This window comes from Thalassophryne amazonica, chromosome 5 (assembly GCF_902500255.1).
Source record: "Thalassophryne amazonica chromosome 5, fThaAma1.1, whole genome shotgun sequence".
Lineage (NCBI taxonomy): Eukaryota > Metazoa > Chordata > Actinopteri > Batrachoidiformes > Batrachoididae > Thalassophryne > Thalassophryne amazonica.
The window spans coordinates 54,273,199-54,297,939 of NC_047107.1; the positions used below are offsets into that span (position 1 = coordinate 54,273,199).

General features: G+C 41.5%; 1 protein-coding gene across 1 annotated transcript in view; it reads right to left on the minus strand.

The window, feature by feature from the left end:
* Nucleotides 1-21,496, minus strand: part of wscd2 (WSC domain containing 2) — a 128,352-nt gene extending 106,856 nt beyond the window's left edge. Inside the window, 1 exon segment of the mRNA XM_034170286.1 lies at nucleotides 21,133-21,496. The gene's annotated coding sequence lies outside the window, so the exon portion shown is untranslated.
* Between the last annotated feature and the right edge of the window lie 3,245 nt (nucleotides 21,497-24,741).

Here is a 24,741-nt window from a genome sequence, read left to right on the forward strand (position 1 = left end):
GAACATGTGCATCACACTCGCAGCCACCGGCTGATTTTAACCAACTGTGTGGACTTCCGCAGATGGCTGTCAGAACATTTTGGAAATGTAACACTTTTCGGATGTGTGCCGATTCATAATTCTGACGCCATTCTGCATGATTCCGGGGTATAAAATACAACTTTCAAGCTACTTCTCACAGAGGTAATGACAATAAATGACAATGAAGATGGCGCCTGTGTGTGGGCTTGCCGCTGCTTGGCTGCTTTTATGTCAGTTTTTGGCATTGATTTTCACATCATATGCCTTTGTGTTAGTCCTCGTACCCAGTAACTGTGCCTATGCTGTCCGGCTCTCTTTTTAACATCAAAGAGTCTATGGAATGCTGCTTTAACGACAGAGACAGCTACAAACAAACTTTCCCCCCACCGTTTGTGTGCGCGCCCACTTCCCCGGAATACCTGTTGCTGTTACGAGTCCCAGGCAATCCCAGGAAGAAATCGAGGAGGAGGAGAAGGCGCAGGGCTGGCATGCAGTGCATGATCAAACGGGTCATGCGGTCAGCTGGTTTCTCCTGCTCGGACCGAGGCTACCGGTGGTTGCAATTGGTTCCTGTTCAGCGGGACGCAAATGAAATCACTGCGTAACAGTCGCCGCTGTGTGAAGAAGTGGCTTAATGGAAAAAGTCTGCAACTAAACTCTGAAAAAACTGAGACACTTATTGTTGCCCCTGACAGTGCTGTTCCTGTTATCAGGAGCCTCCTTGGTGACTTGGGCTTAATGGCAAAAACAAGCCTTAGAAACCTTGGCGTTATTTTGGATGAAGGAATGTCTCTTGCTCAGCACACAAGCAAGCTTGTAAAGAATTGCTTCTTTCAACTGCGAAATATCGCCAAACTTAAACAATTGGTGTCACAGAAAGAATTAGAGGAAATCATCCATGCCTTTGTCTCCACGCGGTTGGACTATTGCAACAGCCTGTTCACTTGTCTGGGTAAGAAGGAGCTAAATCGGTTGCAGTATGTCCAGCACTCTGCTGCGAGGCTTCTGACCCGCACCAACAGGAGAGCCCACATCACACCTATCTTGGAATCCCTCTGGGTCTCTGTTGCCTCCAGAATTAATTTTAAAATCTTGGTCTTGACTTTCAGAGCACTACATGGTCAGGCTCCTGATTACATTGCTGACTTGATTCAGCCCTACACCTCAGCCCGCAGCCTCAGATCTTCAGGTCAGAACCTGTTGATGGTTCCTCGAACCTGCTTTAAAACTCGAGGAGACCGACTTCCGGTGGCGCAATGACGGAGATGGCAGCATAAAGTTTCAGCTCCTGACTGATCTACTATTAACCCCCTTAAATCCAGGAGTTTTACAACCAAAGTGTCTTTTGGTCAATAATGTCAGGGGGAGAAGAAAGGGGTCTTGGAATGGCATTAAGAAGTAAAAAAAAGGAGGTCGACGGTGAAGATACAAGCGGCAGCGACGAGGCTATGCTAGCAGAAACGGTAACGTTAGCCTCCATCCGCAACATCATTAATGAAACCATGGTTTAAGCCATGTCTGGTCTACAAAACAATATTTCCAAACAGTTACGGATATTAATCAGAAGTTGGGGGAAACTGCGGGGAAAATAGAGACCACTTTAAAAAGACTAGGCGAAGCTGAGCAGCGCATCGGAGAAGTGGAAACTTTTGGTGTGGAGGTGCAGGAGGTTTTAACCCAGATGCAGAAAACCCAGCTGGAGCTGAAAGCAAAGATTACGGAGCTTGAGGGACACTCACGCCGCAACAATATTCGGATTTATGGCATCAAGGAGGGAGCTGAGGGGACCTCAATGCTCTGCTTTGTGGAGAACTTTATAAAAACTGAACTGGGTGAGAGCATCGGTCTGAATGACCTCGGCATCGGACGCGCACACAGAGCAGCTGGACCTAAACCTGCTGACACTGCACCCCCAAGATCGACGGTAGTCAGGTTTCTGAAATACACCACTAAGGAGAAGATCATCAGCGCAGCGTGGGGGAAAAAAATAACCCTGGATGGGAAAAGGCTGTATTTCGACCACGACTACGCAACAGGTGTGATGGAAAAAAGGAGGGAATACACACCGAAAGAAGAGGGAATCAGATTCCACACACCGACGACTAAAATGCAAGTCTTCCTGGAGTCGGGGATAATCACTTATGACAGTGTGGACCAAGCCGCCCGGGATCTACGAGTAAGAGGCCTCCCGATACCACTGAGACCTGAGGGCGGAGAGCGAGAAGCACTGCGACCGGGCCCCCGCTGGGAGAAGGTGAAGAGCGGCCGGTGCGGAACCGGAGGTGAATACCAGCAAAGGGTCCGAGACAAGCTTCGCGGATTTAACCGACAGAGACAACGCGGAGTGTTAAGTTATTCTTTTTTCCTATTTGGTAACCTGAAACAGGACAGTGAGCAGATTTTTTTTTTCTCTTTCCCTTTTTTTCCCTCCCCCATCTTTAAAGTGTCTATATGGATCACGATCAACATACAGAGGAGATTAACTGATTTAATCCTGCCTATTTTTATTTAAGAACGAGGTAGTCAGTCTGCAGAGTCTGAATGACAGCCACCCACATAAATGACTTGAGAGGGCCCTGCCACTTAGTGGTCAAAACATCCCCCTACACAAGAGGTCCACGGACAGCCTCTTTGATGGAAGCCCAGTTTTTATTATTTACTGTATTTCTTTATTGTTGCAGCCGTTCTGTGCTCATTGTTCGTAGAAACTGTTCTTTGTTTGGGTTTGGGAGCATAAGTTTGAGAGGACTCTGGTACATACATGCATAACAAGGAATTTAAGGTTGTTTCTCTCAATGTAAATGGCTTGACTAGCCCTATAAAAAGGAGTAAAATAATATCTATGGTAAAGAGGGAGAAGACACAAATTATATTTTGGCAAGAGACCCACCTAACAAGCCAGGAGCATGAGAAAATAAAGAAAATGGGTTGTAGACATACCTATTTCTCATCGTTTAAAACAGGGCACAAAAGGGGTGTAGCTATCCTGATACCAAATTCTGTTCATTTTAAGCCTCTGTCAGAAACCAAACACAAAGAAGGCAGGTTCATAATGGTGAAAGGTAAGTTAGATGATAAAGAGTTGACTTTGCTAAATGTTTATGCACCTCCAGCTAGTAATAAGGTGTTATTTAAAAAAAAAAATTGAACTAATTGCACTCCAGACAGGAGTTCTGATTTGTGCAGGTGACTTCAACATGGTTTTAAACCCAAAGATGGACACATCTAACAAAAAAAGGAAAACCACCAATATTGAAAAATGGTTTAAAAGAAGAGTTCAGGACCTTGGTTTGATAGATGTCTGGAGAGATTTTCATAACCAGGTTCGACAGTATACATTTTACTCAAATCGACATAATGCCTACTCAAGGATTGATTATTTATTCATGCATAACTCTGAAAGGCACAGGTTAAAAGAATGTGAAATAAGTCAGAGGGACATATCAGATCACTCTGCTATCTATTTAAAATTGCACTTAGATAGTGTAGATAAAACAACAACATGGAGATTAAATATTAGTATGCTAAATAACCCTGGGTTCAGGGAAAAAATTAACAACGAACTTAAAATGTACTTAGAGGATAATGACAATGGAAATGTGAACCCGGTCATACTGTGGGATGCTTCAAAGGCAGTTTTGAGGGGGGAAATTATATCAGAAACTGCTTTTGTTAAAAAGATCAAAACTCAAAGACTCCTAGAACGGCAAAAAATACTTTTAGAGCTCGAACAACAGCACATCAAAAATAAGGATCCACAATTACTTCAGCAAATGAGACCAATTAAACAAGAAATTGATAAGTTATACTGTGACGAAGTAGAGAAAAAGTTAAGATTTACAAAACAGACATATTATGAATCAGGCTCTAAAGCCTCAAAGATACTAGCGTAGAGGCTGAGAAAAAAAAAGCCTGTGGTACATAGCCAACTAATAAAGATAGATTGATCATATTTAAGATTGAAGCATTAAATAATGGTAATTAATAATATATGACCCAGACTTTAAGCCTGCTGTAGAGGGTGGAGGTTTTACCCAGTGGGAGAGACACGGTCTCACAGCACTATGCCTCATACTCAATAATGGGGAACTTCTAGATTTTAAAACCATGTCAGACAGATATGGCTTTGCACAACAAGATTTTTACAGGTACCTCCAACTACGTCATTACTTTGAAAATAACATTAAAAGACTCTTACCAAGAAACCCATCAGGTGTAACACAAATGTTTATTAGGGCTTACAATACAAAATTGTTTAGAAAGATTATTGGAGAGTTATACAGATGCATAGGTGAATTAAGAGGCTACTCAACAGATTATGTAAAGGCAAAATAGGAAAAAGAGTTAGGGATTGTAATTACCCCTGAAAAATGGATAAACATAATTAACACACAAATCACAACTACTGCTTCACAAACATGGAGGGACTTCTCATGGAAAAATTCTATTAGATATTTCATAACTCCAAAGCAAAAGTCCAAACAGACTGGGCCAGAAGCTAAATGCTGGAGGGGATGTGGCTGTTGTGAAGCTGATCACACACACATATGTTGGGAATGTCCTGTTCTTAAACCTTTCTGGGACAGTGTTCGTGGTGCTGTCAGAGAAGTCTTGTGTTATGATACTGAATTCACATGTTTGTCTTTTTATTTGGGGATATGGACTTAAGTTTACCCAAAGGTGATCGATACCTCTTAAAAATATTTATGGCAGCAAGTAAAAAGGCCGTAACAAGGTGATGGCTATGTGGGGAACCCCCTACTATTGACCAATGGGTAACAATTATCTCAAACATCCAGTGCATGGAACGCATGACTTTCAGTTTAAGACTCCAAAAAGACAAATACGATGCTCTCTGGGAAAAATGGGACATGTATCTCAAAACACAAGGTCACAACCTGTTTCATTCTTGATGTTATGGTTTGTAAGAATAATTATATATATTGATCTCATTACCTCTAATACTGAACTTATACGCTCTCAACCTTTGTTGCTTTTAATAGTGTTTTATACGTGTTATTGTGTTTTGCTTACCTACTGTTTGTAATTTGTTGCCTTTTTTTCTGCGAAAAAAAAAGCTAAATAAAAAAAGCTAAAAAAAAAAAAAAAACTCGAGGAGACCGATCTTTTAAAGCCGTAGCGCCTCGTCTCTGGAACGAACTCCCTCTGTCCCTGCGATCCCTGGACTCTGTTGAGATGTTCAAAAAGCAACTAAAGACTCTACTTTTTAAACAGGCTTTTCATGGCCAATATTTTTTTAGTACTGAGTGTGTATTTTTACTGTATATTTTTATTGTTTTACCTTGTAAAGCGCTTTGTGACCCCTGTCTGCGAAAAGCGCTATATAAATAAAGTTTACTTACTTACTTACTTACTAACTAGCATGTTGCTCGTGGGGATCCACAGGCTCTAGATTGGGTAGTGTTCATAAAGTAGGTATGTGACATTTTTCAAGGGTGGTAATAAATTAAAGTAGACCTGCAATGAAATAAATGCAGTCAGATCTTTGGACCAAAAAATGTCTTATATTTACACATAAGATCCTTCTGAATGTAGTAAAGTAAATCTGCAAGCCCAGATCTGTCATTCAACGGAGAAATCTTAGTTTAAAAATGACAAATTTACAGCTAAAATGTAGCCCTCCGCAAAACTGTCAGCACATCCGGGACGCTGCCGAGACATCAGAGAGAAGAACCTATCCCAGCATGCATTGCGTGCGCCAACTGTAATTTGTGGATTTACGTCAGTTTGCATCTCTTACAAAAGCACCTTTTTATTGTCTTATAGAGGGTTTTCATGTGACGTATCGGTCACGTCATTTTGTGTCCCATGGCCATTCTGGATTACAACGCAGTGGCCGCTGTGATTACACTTCATGCATTTGGCGAACAATTGCAGAAGTTTCAACGTCGGCATGAAGCAGCCTCACGGCACCGTGGCGCTGTGAGAGATCCGCCGCTAACAGAAATCCACTGCTCCTAGAATTTTATTTTATTCGGCAATAAAATTATATAACAATACATAAAAATACCACAGAGGATAACACAAGAACACTTCCAATACGGATGCTTATTTACATTGTGGTCCTCGAGCACCGAGCTGCTGATCCGCAAGCTGCCCTTCCAGCGCCTGGTGAGAGAAATCGCTCAGGACTTCAAGACCGACCTCCACTGTCTTGCAGTACGTTTGGTGAGTATACATTTCTTTTATTGTTGCTGATTTTTGGGGACTTTTTCCATACGCCCATTTGATTGAGTGGTGTCGCATTGAAAATGTACTGTCTTTAGCCTCTGGTGTTACCATCGCAGGGTACGGATGCGGGACCTGCAAAGAATTCAAGTCATTAAAAAGATATAAACCTCTCTCAGTGGCCACGGAGCTCTGCGGCTCCGATTACCGAGACCGTGCGGCGCTGCGGATTTTGCCGCAAGAAGTCTGTCCTTGCAGGCAACAGGTGTTACTGGCCGCTCCGCATCAAAACAGAGAAGAACGGAGAAGAACTTCGCCCCCTGTTGATGTCGCCGCTGATCTGAGCATGCAGAGCTGTATCTCGCATTCATTGCAGCTTACTTTTGGATGTTGAAATCCGGATGTGTATAACAGTAACATTACTAACAGATAAAATCAATTTCAATGCGGGATCGGACTGAAGGTTTTTTTTTTTTTTTTGATCGGACTGAAGGCGCAAGCACGTCGTCTTCTCCCCGACGTCATGGAAATGACCCGGATGTACAAACTGTTTTCACAGAGGGCAAATTTTAGCTGCAAATTTGCCATTTTTAAACAAAGATTTCTCCGCTGAATTACAAATTTGGGCTACAGATTTACTTTACTGCATTCATAAGGGTCTTATAAATACATATCAGCTATTTCTTTCTGAGATCTGACCACATTTATTTCAATGCAGGTCTACTTTAAGCAATGAGTTAGAATGGCATGTGAGTCCAGAATATTTTTAGAACCTTAGACCTCAACAATTTTTAGAAGAGGAACTCAACCCTTTTATTTCCTGTTAATTATGTAATTTTTTAATGTTAATTTACTGTCTTAATGTATTTATAAATTGTTTAGGTTGTTGTTGTTATCATATACACACTATTATTATTATTACTCCTGTTTTGTTATGTGATTTTTAAATGGACCACAATGAAAATAAGTGTTTTCACTTTCTTGTGTCATCCATGTATTTTTACATTTACACTCACTCGTTTAATATAAAGATGATTTACTGCCCCCTGCTGGAAAGGCGTGAGAGTCCAAAATGTAATTAGCTATGTTAGCTATTATTCGTAGCTTCTCCAAAACTATTAGTCCTATCAGCGTTCCGTTTTGGCGCCATTCATCCTTGACCCAAAATACATAAGCATACCAAGCAGCAAATGTCAGCCGTGCTCTGTTTGTCCCTGATCAAAGTTGCACGCACACACGCATGAACGCTTGTCTTTACCGCATGCGGGTGCTTTTAATTTGACACACAAACTGGGTGGAGATCAAACACAATACATGTTTCACTCATGGTGTTAGCAACATGAGACTGAACTCACTCACGGTAATGGCCAACCTGGTATCACAGCAAGTCGTGATTCAGCAGCACGAAATATGCATTAATCTATTGGTTTGTGATACTGTGACGAAAAGTACCTAATTTTTATTATGGCAGCAAAAAATCATTCTAATTCATTCCGTGATGGCTGTACAAAATTAAAAGTGAAGCGGGGGTGTCGGGGTGGTTATGGTTAGGGTTGGGGGAAGGAGTAGGGTTAAGTTATGGTTAAGGTTAGGGTTGGGGTAGGAGTAGGGTTAGTAATAGTGAGTTTGTTTGTTTTTTTTTAAACCCATAATGAAAATTTGACTAATTTTGAGATGGGAGCACAAAAAAAAAAAAACGTGAGACTGGGCTGTAACGGCAGCATAACATAACTGAAGTGACTAAACCTACAAACTACAAAATCACAATAAATCAATAACACTAACACCACTGTTAAACTAACATGAACCACAATAACATTTTAAACCCCAAACTCCTATGGTGCATTGCAGCACAGTGTCCATTGTTTGCTGGATAGCTAAAATGGGTTTTTGCGTGATCAAATCTATACACACGAGTGCACGCACATATACACAGAGGCCACTTGGCTATTATAATATAGATGCTGGATGCTTTCTGTTTCAGAGCAGAGCAATTTCATTAACTGGAGCGGGCAGTAATCATGAGCAGTGGTGTGGAGATGCAGCCCAGTCTCACTTTTTTTTTCATGCCCCCGTTATAAAATGCTCTACATTTTCGTGACATGTTTTTTCATTCTGCTATTTATAATCCTCCCCCTTCTCTTAACTCTAACTGTAACCATAGCGTAAGTGTGTCCCCTCCCCAAAACCTAACCATAACTATATATCAATCCTATACTGTTGTCACAGGTCCCTTAGTGGCTTCCCTCACCACTGTTCTTGCATAGTCACAGTTTTTGACAATGGCCTACTTCAGACAGATTTACTGTACAATACCACACTGGTTGTGTTTCAAAAATAATTAATAATGTAAATGAAGCCCAAGACATATTCATCAACTTATAAACATTCATGTATGTAGTCCCATACTTGTACAAAGGCTGTAAAAGCGATGACCTAATATTTACATTTAGAATTCTATTAGTTTGTCAAGTTACTTATTTGTCGTGATCAGTCCCCTGTCTGGATCGTTTGTCCTTGTGTTGGTTGTCTTTTTGGTCTGTCCCCTGTCTGTGCTTTATCTGTTAGCCATGTTATTTTACTGTTTGCACACTGGAGCCTTTGTTGAGTCTTTTTTGCTAGTCTTTTGTTCTTTGATTTGTGGGGGGTTTTTAACTTGTGTTTTGGTATTTGGTTTTAGTATATATTTGTTTTCTACTCACCCCCGGGGTTCCTCCAGGTTTGTGACACTTTGTCTTTGCCAGTTTCTGTGTGTGTTTGTAGGTGTGTCTTTGTCAGCCGGTCTCCCCCACAGATGCTGCACATTTTCAATCACACCACTTACCGCTTGCCTGTTCATTTGTGTCACTATACTGTACTATAGAATTTCCTTTGAGTTTGCCAGATTATTCTTTGACACCTCCGGTTAGTTGGCTATTTGTGACGTCTGTCTAGTATTTGCCTTTTGCTGACTCCTGGTTGTTTTGCTGCCTTCTACTGCCTGTGTTTTGTTTGAGTTTTACTCCTGTTGTGCTCATTGGGACTGTTCCCCCTTATATCCTGTGTGGTTACTGCCTGCATGTTTGGGTTCAATTTGTAATTGATCACACTTATGGCCTCTGAAAAAAAGAGGCACAATGAATATAAATGGCCATAATTTATAAATATTTAATGTGATATTTTTGTTAAGCCACTTAAGTTAAAGCTGAAAGTCTACACAACAAAAACACCTTGATTGTATCATTTCAACTCCTGTGGTGGTGTACAAAGATAAAATTACAAAAACTGTCACTGTACAAATAGTACATATGGTGTCATGGTATCATATTTACACCCGACAGTATGACCCTTTTGAATGTAATATAGTGTCTTTGGCCATCAGGCTAATGAAGCAGCAGCACTCAGGCCGTTTGGTTCTCTGGTTTCAAGATAATTGATTTGGCAAACTCAAGTCAAAAGGACTTAAAGGGGTATTGTTGCCAGGGTGGCACCATGTTGGTGCAGGATGAAAAGAAACAAGAACCCCAGAGTTTAACATAAACAAAAGGTGTTTGTGTGACTGCGATCAAGCGGAAGAAAGAACAGGGTGTGTGTTACTGAAGGTGAGCACTGACAGAGGAGGTGTGCTCATTTTGGTGAATGGCACCATCTCAAGGTCAGCCGTAATAATTCAGTGTTCACTGTTTCCTACTTATGTTTGTTTTTACATTTGCTCTACTTCTCAATCTCTTCACATCATTCACTCTCTCGTACATGGTGAGGGAGCTTCTGCCTCCGCTGAGCATTTCAGATAATGACAATAATGGCAGAGCTGTGAATGTAGATTTCAGACCAGCTTGGACCACCATATTTCATATTTTGCTAGTGGGAGACAGACAATGCCAGTGCTTCCATGAGGTTTATAATTCAGCCATTGCTGTAATAGCACAAAATATTCATGTTTTCAAAACACGTTTCACCTGGCGAGGTGATGTCTAGAGGTTAAATCAGTGAGCTTAAGATCATATGATACTCAGTTCGATTCCCCAGGATCAAGGTCCCTTGAGCAAGGTCCTTAATCCTCATCTTATTCACAGTGTGCAGTTGGGGACATGAATGACACCACTGTGTGTGTGTGTGTGTGTGTGTGTGTGTGTGCGTGCGTGCGTGCGGTTTAGAATGCAGCATCACTGTAAAGCACTTTGAGAATCTGCATTGGATGGAAAAGTGCTGTAGAAATGTAATCTATTTACTAGTAGATGCCATTTAATCACCAGTTTCCACATGTCACATCAGGCCACCATCCGGCCATCTGGAGGGCACCAGTGAATTTGAAGATACTCAGTAGATTAAAAAAACAAAACAAAAACTGAAGGTTCACCCATGTGTCTAATAGCAGCAAATAAACATCAGTAAATTTAAGATATTTTGATTATGAAAGTAATTTTCCAAATAAACATTTGCCACTTTTCCACAGTTTATATTGTAACACTTTACAATAAGGGGTCATTAATTGACATTAGTAATAACCATAACAGTTAATTACAGGTTAACTGTTTAGTAATCATTTATTAATGAAGTGTGCTCACCCTTCATCAATGATTCAGTCAGCTAATGCTGGAGCCTATTCCAGCAGTCACTGGGAAAGAGGCGGGGCACACCCTGGACAAGCCACTAGTCCATCACATTCACACTCACACCTAAGGTACATTTAGTAAGTTCTTTCCGATTCTTCCTCTTTCACTTGGGGTCACGACAGCAGATCTATTATGGGAGAACATGCAAATTCCACACAGACAGGACCAGGTGGGACGCTAACCTGGGACTGTTTAACTGGGAGGCAACAGTGCTACCCATCAAGCCACCGTGCTGCCCTATGATGTTGTTGTTTTTGTTGTTTATTCAGCTGCTCCCAGTTTTGTTCCGGGTCGCCAAAGCGGGTACAGCCCAATCCACATTGGTAACTGGCACAAGTTTTACGCCAGACGCCCTTCCTGACGCAACTCCAGTTTCACCTGAAGAAACACACACAGCCGTGTTCCAAAGAGGTGTCCCATCCAAGTAGACCAGATGCTGCTCTGCTTAGCTTCTGAGATCTGACGGGATCAGGCTGACAGAGCAGACCAGCTGCCCTATGATACGATTCAGAAATACTTTTTATTATGTAACTATTCAATTTGATGTGATTCGATTCAGCGCAATCTGGTGCAATACTTTAATATTGACATTTGTTTTCCATGATGAATTAAAATAAGCCGAAAGTGGCATTGCTTACCTTCAAATGCATATTTCATGAAAACAAGGGGCTACTTCAGCTTTTTACCACTGTATTGCATCATTGCTTTGTCTCTGCTTGCCTTTTATTCACCACGGAGGGCAGCAACACATACACTAGCAGAATATGCAGTAAGAAGCCCAGAAGAAGAAGAAGTGGGCTGTTTTTTTAGGGGTGAGACTAACGCACGGGATGAGTGTGCAGTGTCAGCACAAACCATTCGGAGGATGGGGGGTGTCAGCGGTTCTGTTTTACTGTGTTCAATAATAAAAAATAGCTTGTCTTGCTGATGGCCACAAGCTTCAGGAAAGAAGAACAAGGGCTGTACCATCCTTGAGAATGACATGAACTGAGTGCCATAACTTATGTTAATTCATATTATAAGGGCAATTTCCCAATGAGGGAGTTATTCATATATTAGGGCCCGAGTAGGCAACGTCCTACGAGGACCCTATTGTAATTGTGCTGTTTATTATTATTATTATTATTATTATATTATTTATTATTAGGGCCCGAGTAGGCAACGGTCTACGAGGACCCTATTGTAATTGCGCTGTTATTATTATTATTATTATTATTTATTATTAGGCCCGAGTAGGCAACGTCCTACGAGGACCCTATGTAATTGCGCTGTTATATTATATTATTTATTCATTATTATTATTATTATCACTCTTGAAATCGAAATTTCGGCCTCTTCCCCATGCTCAAAAACTCACCAAACTTTCAAAGTCGTCCGGCCGGATCCAAAATTCGATATTTTGGGGGCGTCGCACATGGTCGCAGAAAAATCACGAAATAGCGCCCCCTAGAAATTTTCAAAAACCCCTCCGCATTGGGCTTTTTTCGTTGTAGCCTCATGAAATTCGGTACACATATTTACCATACCAGGACGCATGAAAAAGTCTCTTACTGTCATGGTGAATATCGACAGGAAGTCGGCCATTTGATTTAAGTTTCGATTTTGAGCAAATTTTTGCCATTTTTGGCCATTTCCACTACGTACATTTGAACGAACTCGTCTAGGGCATTTCATCCGATCATCTTCAAATTTGGTCAAAGATTCTAATTAAGTCAAAAGGAGTGGCTGCTAGGGGTCGTCAAACTTTGGCGAGCTTTTTGGAGCACGCCCATTTCACTTCGAAGGCTGTCACGCCCACATACTTCATCATAGATCCTTCAAACTTGCTGGACATGATGAGGGCTCCGTCCTGAACGTCTACATATCTAAGTTCCCACCTGCGCCATAGTGGACCCCGGTGGTGGTGAGAACTGTCCTATTTTTACTTTAAGAGGTCCTGATGTCACATACTTAACCCAATCAACTTCATTCCACTTCTAAAACATGCAGAACAAATTGGTGAACGTAGGCGATGAACGCCGTGAAGTTAGAGTAACGGTTTGTCCGTTGTGGCGGCGTGCCGAATATTAACCATTCGCCATGAAATTACGTTCTTCCTTTTGATGGCTTTAATTTTGTCACTCATCATCATGAAAATTGATACAAGGTCGAGCCACAACAACCTTTACAATTCATAGGAGCATCACCCATGGGCGGGCGGCAAAATGCCTCAATAGCGCCCCCTTGAATCTTTCAAAAAACCCCTCCACATAGGGGTTTTTTTTTGGAAGTAGGGAGATGAAACTGGTTACACATGTGTGACTTGCGTAGACGTACAAAAAAGTCTCTTGCACCATGGGTCTACTCCAAACAGGAAGTCGGCCATTTTGAATTTTCTTCTCATTTTGGCGTGATTTCCACGTTGTATTTGAACAAACTCCTCCTAGGATTTTGTCCAATGCACTTCAAATTTCTTCCACATCACCACAGACAATACTGACCAAACTTATCGAAAGCTTTTCTTTATGTCGAAGGGTGTGGCCACTATGGCGCCGCCATTTTGACCCTCGCCAGGAACATTATACTTAAACAGGTACTGAAGTCACATACTTAACACCATCAACTTCCTTCCACTTCTAAAACATGCAGAACAAGTTGGTGAACATAGGCGATGATCGCCGTGAACTTACGAGTAACGGCTTCTGTGTGGTGGCGTACCGAATATCGCGCCTTCGCTATGAAATTACGTTCTTCCTTTTGACGGCTTTAATTTTGTCACATCATCATGAAAATTGATACACAGGTCAAGCACGACAACCTCTTACAATTCATAGGGGTCTCGTCCATGGGTGGGGCAAAGTGCCTCAATAGCGCCCCCTTGAAAATTTCAAAAACCCCTCCCCATAGGGGTTTTTTTGGAGTAGGGAGATGAAATTGGTACACGTGACTTGCATAGACGTACAAAAAAGTCTCTTGCACCATGAGTCTACTCCAAACAGGAAGTCGGACATTTTGAATTTTCTTCTCATTTGCAATGATTTCCACATGTTGTATTTGAACGAACTCCTCTTAGGGATTTTGTCCAATGCACTTCAAATTTCTTTGACAACATCCAAAGATGCTACTGACCCAAAGTTATCGAAAGCTTTTCTCTATGTTGAAGGGTGTGGCCGCTATGGTGCCACCATTTGGACCCTTTGCCATGGAACATCAAGTCATGATAACTCCTTCATGCTTTGCCTGATGACTTCAAACTTCACATGTATGATGACGGTTGGCCCCTCAACACACCCAGCCCCTCTGTTTGTACACTGAGCGCCCCCTAGTGGAGAACAATTCAAATGTCATAACTCCTTGATGCATTGTTGTGATTTGTTTAAAATTTTAACTGTTGGGATAAGTGGTTGCCCCTGTACAGACATGCCGAATCTGGTCACAAGGGAACACACTGCCCTGGGTAGGCGGTCGCGCGGAACGAGGGCACGTATATGACTGCTTGCAGTCCTAGTTATTAATATTATCATTATTATTATTTCTTCTGTTTTCGGCCACAGCCTGCTCGCTACTTACCGCTGCCACCCCCATCCTCAGAATGGTTTGTGCCAACACTGCACACTCAACACGTGCCTTAGTCTTCACCCCTTTTAGCCTGTTAGCATAACATTAATTTCCTATTCTGAACTGGTATTACAGTATTAACAAATAGTGAAAAGGTAATGAGCTTTGGTGATTTAAGTTACAGAAGTTAAATAAATAGAAGTAAAATTCAATGTTTCAGATGTACGAGGTCTATTAGAAAAGTATCCGACTTTATTATTTTTTTCAAAAACCATATGGATTTGAATCACGTGTGATTACATCAGACATGCTTGAACCCTCGTGGGCATGCAAGAGTTTTTTCCGCCTGTCGGTTACGTCATTCGCTGTGGGCAGTCTTTGAGTGAGGAGTCGCCCACCCTCTCGTCAATTTTTTCATTGTTTAGGAATGGCTCAGAGACTGCTGCTTTGTTTGATCAAACTTTTTTCAAAACTGTAAGGTACAACTGAGTGGACACCATTCGATAAATTCAGCTGGTTTTCGGTCAAAATTTTAACGGCTGATGAGAGATTTTGGTCTGGTAGTGTCGCCGTAAGGATGGCCCACGGCGCCTGACGGCGATCTGCGCTTCGAGGGCGGTAGCGTCTCGCCATTTCAAGTTGAAAACTTCCACATTTCAGGCTCTGTTGACCCAGGAAGTCGTCAGAGAACAGAGAACTTTCAGAAGAAGTCGGCATGAGGAGTTTATTCGGACATTCCACTGTTAACGGACATTTTGTAATGAAAGAACGTGCGGGCAGAGTTGCATGTCGGGCCGGACCCGACCGCGGGGGGTCGCGACAGGAAAAACACCTCCGTGTTGGAAACCTTAACGGGCAAGTTGGAACATGCCCAAGCTGTTAAACAATTTCTCAGTTACTCACTTGTTGAAAGCCATCAAAAGCCGCCTGAATTTTACAAATGGTTTTCAACACGGAGGTGTTTTTCCTGTCGCGGTGCACACAGATTCGCCGAGTCGTCACGGAAACGATTCGGCGAATTTGCCCGCACGTCTTTCATTAAAAAATGTCCTTAAACAGTGGAATGTCCGCATAAAGTGCTCATGCCGGCCTCTTCTGAATCTTTTCTGTTCTCTCACGACGTCCTGGGTGAATTAAGCCTTAAATTAGGATGTTTTCAGCTCGAAACAGGCCGACGATGGCGCCTGGAAGCGCTGCACGACGTCCCGCTGCGTGGGAAGTCCTTACAGCGACAGAAACACCCCATAATCTCTCATCAGCCGTTAAACTTTTCACCGAAAACCAGCTTAATTTCTCGAATAGTGTCCACTCGGATATTCCTCACAGGTCCAGAAAATTTTTTGATAAAGCAACGCGCGCCGTCTCAAGCAGCGTGTGAAACAAAGGAATTCAGCCGAGAGGGCGGGACCACATCCCACTCAAGGCCTGCCCACAGGGAAATGACGTCACCGACACGCGTGAAAAAACTCACGCATGCGCACGAGGGTTCAAGCATGATTGGTGTAATCGCACGTCATTCAAATCCATATAGTTTTTTTAAAAAAATAAAAAGGTAGGATAGTTTTCTAAAAGACCTCGTAAATTTTTCTGCACGTACACTCATAGAATTCTGGGATTTTAGGGATCTTTAATGTGAAACCTAATGTATATTTAAGTGTAAAACTGGCTAAAAACTGATTTTGCGCAATGTGACACCGTTAAATTTCAGAGTGATGCTTTCTAAGATGTGTCTGATATCTGCTGCACTGCCTGTCCAGGCGTAGATTATCTGGATGTCTTCCAGTATTGTGAATATTCCTTCTTTACTCTTGTAATCTGAAAAGCTAAAATGTGCGTGCAGTGAAATCCTTCCATTACTCCAGTCTGTAAAATTTTAATTGTTTAGCTTTTTTCTAAAATCATGCTTTCTTTTCAGAAAAAAATAAACAGAATTATACACTGATTAAAAATGTCACTTAAGTTCAAGTAGAATATGACACTATTGAATCTGGAATCATTATTCAGCATTTGAATGCAATATACACTCACAATGCTATAAATAGTCTGAAATGCTCCACGTGCCACCGAGCAAGTATAGAATTTAATGGCCAGCTATTTCTGTATGCACTCTAATGAGGATCTTGACATGTTTTTTTGATATATTATTAGAGAATACAACAACCAACTGACACACTGCAGCTTCAGCTACGCACCACTGGAATGGTGAGTACAAATGCGGAAAAAAAAAAAAAAAAATCTAATTCCTGTCCATTTATCTGGTGGTCTTCAAGGCCTGCAGCCAGTGGATATGATCCATGCACGTCCCTGAGAGGTCACCAAGAGGATGACGAGATAAGCTCCGGAGGAATTCAAAGCCTTCTCGCTCTGCTGGCGGCCTTCTCGTCACCACTCACAAGATTTCATATCAGAGCCACTTTAAAGATATCCTCTGCAGCTACAGCTAAACTAAGCTAAAGCCTCCTCTGATAAAATAAAACAAAACATACAACTCACATCAACATCTAGTGTTATTTCAGGATTTACGTTTTGCAGCAGACATGAAAGTCAGTGTGGGAATCAACAGATTCCCACTGGTTCATCGCTGAGCCTGACTCACAGATAACTCACCCAGAGGATCTTGTACCAAATGCTGTGACCCAAACACCAATTTTATTATTAAGCCAGTTGAGGATGTTATGCTTTCAATGCTGCTTGTTTGTTTGTTTCTTGATTAGCATTACATTCAATAAATTTGGTGAAAAAGTAGGCCATGTAAGGAAGGAAGAAGTCACTATCTTTTGGCACAGATCCAATCAAACAGTACAATCTGCCTTTGAATCCTATGTCCTTTGATCCAGTTCCTGCCTTGATCTTTCATGCTTGTTCCTGACTCGTTTATTTGAATTGCAGGATTGAAAATACTCAACAATCAGGGATCTAAGTTCAGTGAACAGGATCAAAGTCAACAATCAGAATCAAAGTTCACAATCATTGATGAGTGGCCAGGATCAAAATTTAGCAGTGATGATCTAACATCTGCACTCAGGATCTAAAGTCAAGCAGGTACATGATCAAACATTAGGGAAAAGCAACCAAAGATGAGTGAACAAGATTACATTCAGGATCAAAGATGAGTAATAAGATCAAAGAAAAGGATAGTGTTGAGCAGTTAATATATGAGTTCAACCTTCATAATCAAAAGTCAGGTACGCGATGAAAGATTAGCAATAAGGATTACAGATCAGGATCAAAGCTCAGTGATCGTAGGTCAGCAATAAGATCTGCATCCAGCTCCCATGATCAATGAATCTTACAGAACATATAAAATAAATAATTCTTTCACAATTAAAAGAAAGAGATGAAGAAAAACGCCACAGAAATAATGTAAATAGAGGACTCTTAGATCGTTGTCAAAGTATGCACTCTGAGTTTGTTTTTAATTATTATTATTAGTAGTAGTATTTTCTTAAAGAATGCTCATTACTATCACAGTGCAATGTGATAAAAAACTATTACAGTGTTGAATCAGAATGTTGGATGTGGTGATTTAATTTTATTTTTCAGTGATATTCATGATATTGATCAGTTCTGATTGGTGCTCCTGCAGCTTATAACAAAAGTCTGTGTGATGAAATGAGCAATTAGTCCATCTCAGTAATCTGTATACAGTAATCTGCAGGGTACTGAGCTCATCACAAACAGCACCTTACTGAAGTGGGCAATTTCATTGAAACTGTAACTGTAAGGAATAATACCATGCTGTGGTGTGAATGCTAAGACAAATAGTCAACTCTTTGAAATATCTAAAATGCATGATAAAGGGGTCTTAGAAAGCAAGAAAGAAAGTTATTTGCTCTAACAAGTATATTCATTATCAGTGCATCAGTTCATGACACTGGTCAAAAAATAAATAAATAAAAAAAAAATAATAATAATAAATAAATAAATAAATAAAAACAAATTCTTGCATGGACATTGAGAACTGATTTAGGGCCAGTCTCACGTATTTTCATGCTCTCGTCATGAAATTATTCAAATATTCGTGACAGGGTTTTTTTTAACTCACTATTACTAACCCTACTCCTACCCCCAACCCTAACCTAACCTTACTCCTTCCCCTAACCCTAACCATAACCCCCCCCCCCCCCCCCCCACTGCACTTTTAATTATGTGCACCCATCAAAGAATGAATTAGAATAAATTTGTGCTCCCATGATGAAAATTTTGCACTTTTCATGACAATATGACGAACCAATAGATTAATGTACATTTCATGCTGCTGAATCACGACATGCTGTGAGACTGGGTTGGATTTAGGGTAATTTTGGGGTGCTAAATCTGAATCTGAGCTCAGATTTCTTCTATCACATCACGTATTTTGCAATCTGTATGCTTCATATTGATGGATTATGCAAACGTTCCTTATAGGGCAGCGCAGTCGTTTGAGGGTGAGCGCTAAAGGGGTAAAATATGACGCATATGAAGTAATTTCTCTGCTTCCGGGGTACAAACCACAGCATTTTCAATGGGGTTTTGGGCAAATTACACGCAAAGTGAAAATGCAAAGAAAAAGTGATGATGCAGTGAGAAAGTGGACATGTGTTGCAGTTTGTTTATGATCTGGAGCACCAATGTGTCGAGACGGTTTTTCAGTCGACAGAACAGAGCTACTCTGGTTAGCTGTGTAGGCTAACACTTACCGACAAAACGTCTCCTACCTCCTTGCCTTTTCTTCTCCACTGGGAACTGAAAAAAAAATACTTTTCACGACTGTGTCTACGCTGAGCAATCAGGGGAGAAGGGCCTTAGTCAGGGAGGTGACCAAGAACGCAATGGTCACTCTGTTAGAGCTCCAGCATTCCTCTGTGGAGAGAGGAGAACCTTCCAGAAGGACAAACATCTCTGCAGCAATTCACTAATCGGGCCTGTATGGTACAGTGGCCAGACAGAAGCCACTGCTTAGTAAAAGGCACATGGTAGCCCACCTGGAGTTTGCCAAAAGGCACCTGAAGGACTCTCAGAACATGACAAACAAAATTCTCTGGTCTGATGAGACAAAGACTGAACTCTTTGGTGTTAATGTCGACATCATATTTGGAAGAAACAAGGCACCATTCCTACAGTGAAGCATGGTGGTGCTAGCATCATGTTGTGGGAATGTTTTTCAGCAGCAGGAACTGGGAGCCTAGTCAGGATTGAGGTAAAGATGAATGCAGCAATGTACAGAGACATCCTGGATGAAAACCTGCTCCAGAGTGCTCTTGACCTCAGACTGGGGTGACAGTTCATCTTTCAGAAGGACAATGACTCTAAGCACACAGCAAAGATATCAAGGAGTGGCTTCAGGACAACTCTGTGAATGTCCTTGAGTGGCCCAGCCAGAGCCCAGACCTGAATCTGACTGAACATCTCTGGAGAGATCTGAAAATGGCTGTGCACCGACGCGCCCCATCCAACCTGATAGAGGTTGGCTTGAGAGGTGCTAAGAGGAATGGACAAAACTGCCCAAAGATGGGTGCACCAAGCTTGTGGCATCATATTCAAGAAGACCTGAGGCTGTAATTTCTGCCAAAGGTGCATCAACAAAGTATTGAGCAAAATCACATAAATCACATGTACTTAACATGTGATTTCTTAGTTTTTTATTTTTACAAAATCTGCAAAAATTTCAAAACACAAACAAACCTTTTTCATATGGTCATTACGGGGTGTTGTGAGTAGAAATTTGAGGGGAAAAAATTATTTACTCCATTTTGGAAAAAGACTGTAACATAAAATGTGGAAAAAGTGTAGTACTGTAAATACTTTGCAGATGCACTGTATTACAGACATATGAGTTCTCAGACACTGATGTTCAGACACATTAAGACAACATGACAATCACTTATTCATGAAATTAGGATGACAGTTGAGGATGTGGTGACCTGTTACCAGAAGGTTATGGGCTCAATCCTCTGACCTAACAGGAACATATGAATGGAAAAGATGAAAGAACAGCACTTTTCTCCCTTCCACTGTAAATAATCACCAATGTGCACTTGAGTGAGGTCTTTAAGCCCTATGTGGCTGCTGTTGTGCAGTGTGAATGTGATGTATCATTATAAAGGGCTTTGAGAATCTACATCAGATTAAGAAAACAAAAAGAAAAATAAATCACCATACTTATCATTTTTGCAAGTTGAGACACCAAAATAATCTAAAATTTCATGTTTTGTCAAATTAAAAGTCAAAATATCAAAATGATTAGTTAATTAACCCTTATTTGGATAAAAGGATAAAATGATTCCTCTGATAAAATCCAGAACTGAGTTTGAGGAAAGGAATGAAGGAGGTCATGTAGGTTATACTGCCTGTTCTCTGCAGCACTGGTTAAAAATTAGCAGCATATAATTAAAGTTAGGAAACTTAACACTTTGTGGGGAAAATGTTGGCTTTGAACCAACAAGCAGGATGAAACATTCATTAATTTTCTACGGATTATCCGGGTCGCGGTGGCAGAATGTAACAAGAAACTAATCATTAAAAAGGATCAAATAGTGACTCAAGGATCAAATAACAGAGGCTGGTGAAGATAATAAATTGGGGTTCTATGGTCAGAAACAGACACATGTGGCCATCCAGCACGAAGCTTGCACTCAAAACAGCTATCGATTACATAATATTGGAATCAATTCTGGCTGTGTTCTTGGATTTGGAGGTTACTTTCTGAGACTGTACTCAAACACGATTAAATCTGCCAGTTCTGATCTGCTATAAGAAATATTCTGATGGATACGTCAGATCGGACACACTCGGATTGTTTGGTGCCTACCGTGCACGTTGGCTCAGCAGGCTCACGCTGACAGGATGGTCATCTCTCATGTTTCATCTCCAACATAATTCAGTCCCATCAGAAGCACGACGCGTCCTCCAGCCCGCGGCTTTAATGCCGTTATCTGGTTATCTGCGCTGTAATCTGCTCGGCGCTATAGTTACAATAATGCGCCGTGGATCGAGCACGCGGCGTGATCCTGCTGCAGTGGAATTAAAGGACAGATCCGTGTTTTAACGGCTTCGCCACCACACTGTCGTCTCTTTCTCCTCGATCGTCCGCTCGCGTGATGCGGCGGCGGTGCGTCGAGCCCTCTCACCGTGCGCACTGCGCTCACACACACACACACACACACACACACACACACACACACACACACACACACACACACACACACACACACACACACACACGGACCAACAGCACTGCCTGCTGTGCTTAAAGGCGCACAGCAGAGGCGCAGCTCACCGCCACACTCCCCTCTGTGCTTTCTGCGCTACGCAAACCACATTGGCTCCGCTGACAGGCCCCTGCTGAGAGCTCGAATAAAAGGAGGCCTTTATTTAAACATAGAAGGGCACTCTTTAGCGCGCACAAGGCCAAAGGACCACAATGCTTAAGGTGCCCTTGTGTGTACTGTACCAGAAGTAATTATTGCTGTCACTCAGATATCATTAAACAACCAAACACAGCTTCCTCACACAGTAATGTTCCATTTTTTTTTCTAATTTATTTTCCTTTATATATTGCCAAATCACAACAGAGTTGCCTCAAGGCGCTTCACACAAGTAAGGTGGAACCTTACTAACCCCCAGAGCAACAGCGGTAAGGAAAAACTCCTTCTGAGGAAGAAACCTCAAGCAGACCAGACTCAAAGGGGTGAACCTCTGCTTGGGCCATGCTACAAACATAAATTACAGAACAATTCACAGAACGAATATACAGCAAATGCTATTGGTGCACAGGACAGGAGGGTCTCCAGCACAAAACTCCTATCGCTGGATGGAGCTGCACCTTAAACAGAGAGAAAAAAAACAGAATCAAGCATCAGAAAGACAAGAAATACAATATAATTTGTCAGCATTAAACAACAAGAAAAACAGGAAATACTGAGGTGATCGCCGGCCACTAGCCCTAAACTTCACTTAAAGAACCAGAATTTAGGTAAAGTTGAGGCTGCGGCATGCACCGTTTACTAGTAAGTCCCTTCGGCTGTTCCCTTGTTTGCACTCGGGGTCGCTACAGCAAATCCAAGGTGGATCTGCATGCTGAATTGGCACAAGTTTTACGCCGGATGCCCTTCCTGACGCAACTCCACATTACATGGAGAAATGTGGCAGGGGTGGGATTTGAACCCGGAACCTTCTGCACTGAAACCAAGCACATTAACCACTTGGCCACCAGCCCTGCTTCCGGCATGCACCGTTTACTAATAAAATTAATTAAAAGAGTAAAAAGCGTAGAACTATACTATGCCAGTATGCTAGGCATAAGAAAGGGAAAGTGCGTCTTAAGTCTGGACGTGAAAGTCCACAGAATCTGACTGTTTTATTGACGCGGGGAGATCATTCCACAGAACAGGGGCATGATAAGAGAAAGCTCTGTGACCCGCAGACTTCTTATTCACCCCAGGGACACAAAGTAGTCCTGCACACTGAGAACACAAAGCCCGGGCCGGTACGTAAGGTTTAATTAGATCAGCTAGGGAGGTGCCAGTCCGTGAACAACAACAGTATGAATATCATTAACAAAAAGTGGCACAACACTGTGTAATGTACATAAACGTATGAAAACACAAGTAATTGTCTCAGTTTAGTGCATGTTTAGTGGATCAGGTTTGTGCAAAATTCCAAATTGAACTGAAAGGAAGCAGAATTGAAAGTGTATGAAATTCAGTGCATGGCTATTTTACATATATTTTATACAAATATTATTACTATGAACTTAATGTACATATTATATTTTAATTATAGCACATGTTTCTCATCAACAATTAAGAATAAAAGCATAATCTATAAAACACATCATTTAATTTGATGTATTATAACTTTCAAATTATGGAAAATTGTGGTAATATACTTCATTTCCCAGAATGCTTTACTTTATTCAAGTATTCAAAATGGTTGCCAAGCCATTTCAGGACATTTGTTTGAAAGCCTCCCTGTTGACATTTTAATGGCCAAAGCTAATTACCAGAAAAAAGTTCCAACGTTTGTGATAACAGCAACGTGGAAAAGGATAATAGACCTAAAAGGCCATCTGTACTAGATAATTTTGGTGAGCTAATTCCCACAAGGACACCAGGAAACCACAAAGCCATCATGCAAGTGCTGCAATACTCCAATCTGTGGCTCCATCAAGGCAACTTCAAATTTCAAATGATATCTACAAGTAAGTTAAGAGATTTGTTATTTGATATTTATTTTGATAGTCATGGCATTGGTATCAGTGTTAGGATCATAATTAAAAAACTAATTACCCACTTGTTGAAACATTTACTGTAAGTTTTCCTTATGCATTAGGACCTTCTCTCTCTCTAGATAATGGCCACACTACTTAAACCCACACAAGGTTCTCACTTTCCTAAGTCCAAACATTATTACTCAACCTCAGGATATCTCTTGAAAGCAAAGCACTCTTGTAACCAGGAGTCTGAGCATAGCATTGTGGTTGAATTCAACATTTTATTGATTCTGTAAAGCTTCTTTGTGACAGTCTCTGTGCTATATAAATAAAATTTTATGGAATTTATAATGGTTATTACCCAAAAGCCTCCCACATTCAAATCACCATGGTCAGGTGACATCAGGTACAATTAAGCAACTGGGAAGACTACGCTCCCTTAGAGACAGGGTGAGGAGCTCTGTCACTCAGGAGGAGCTCGGAGATGAGCCACTGCTCCTCCACGTCGAAAGGAGCCAGCTGAGGTGGTTCGGGCATCTTTTCCGGATGCCCCCTGGACGCCTTGCTGGAGAGGTGTTCCGGGCACGTCCCATCGGGAGGAGGCCCCAGGAAGACCCAGATCACACTGGAGGGACTACGTCTCTCAGATGGCTTGGGAATGCCTCGGGGTTCCCCCAGAGGAGCTGGGGGAGGTGTGTGTGAATCGGGAGGTCTGGGCAGCTTTGCTTGAGCTGCTGCCCCCGCGACCCGAACTAGGATAAGCGGAAGAAAATGGATGGATGGATGGATGGATGGATGGATGGATGGATGGAAGTCTAAAGCAGAGAATCCAGTAGTCTTCACATAGAGTGCCAGGGAGCGTAACATAGTTAATGAATTTAGAACAGTAAGGTGTTACTGAATTGTGTTGCAGTCAAATGTAATTAAAGCAATTCTAAAGTAAGGCATTGCATCTTACAGTAAATATTAAATGTACACTGTAGGTATGCACTTGTAAATTACTTTTTATTATGACTCAAGTACTGTAGGCCATATTCATCAAGAAACCAAATCATTTGTAGAATACATTAGACTATACTTGAGAACAATTTCGGTTGAGATAAATAATATGGCTTTTTTGCTTGCAGCCAAAACATCCTGAAATCTTGATTGAGTCTGCAACCAGCAGTCACACAACCCAACCAAACCAAAATGCAGATGATGGTC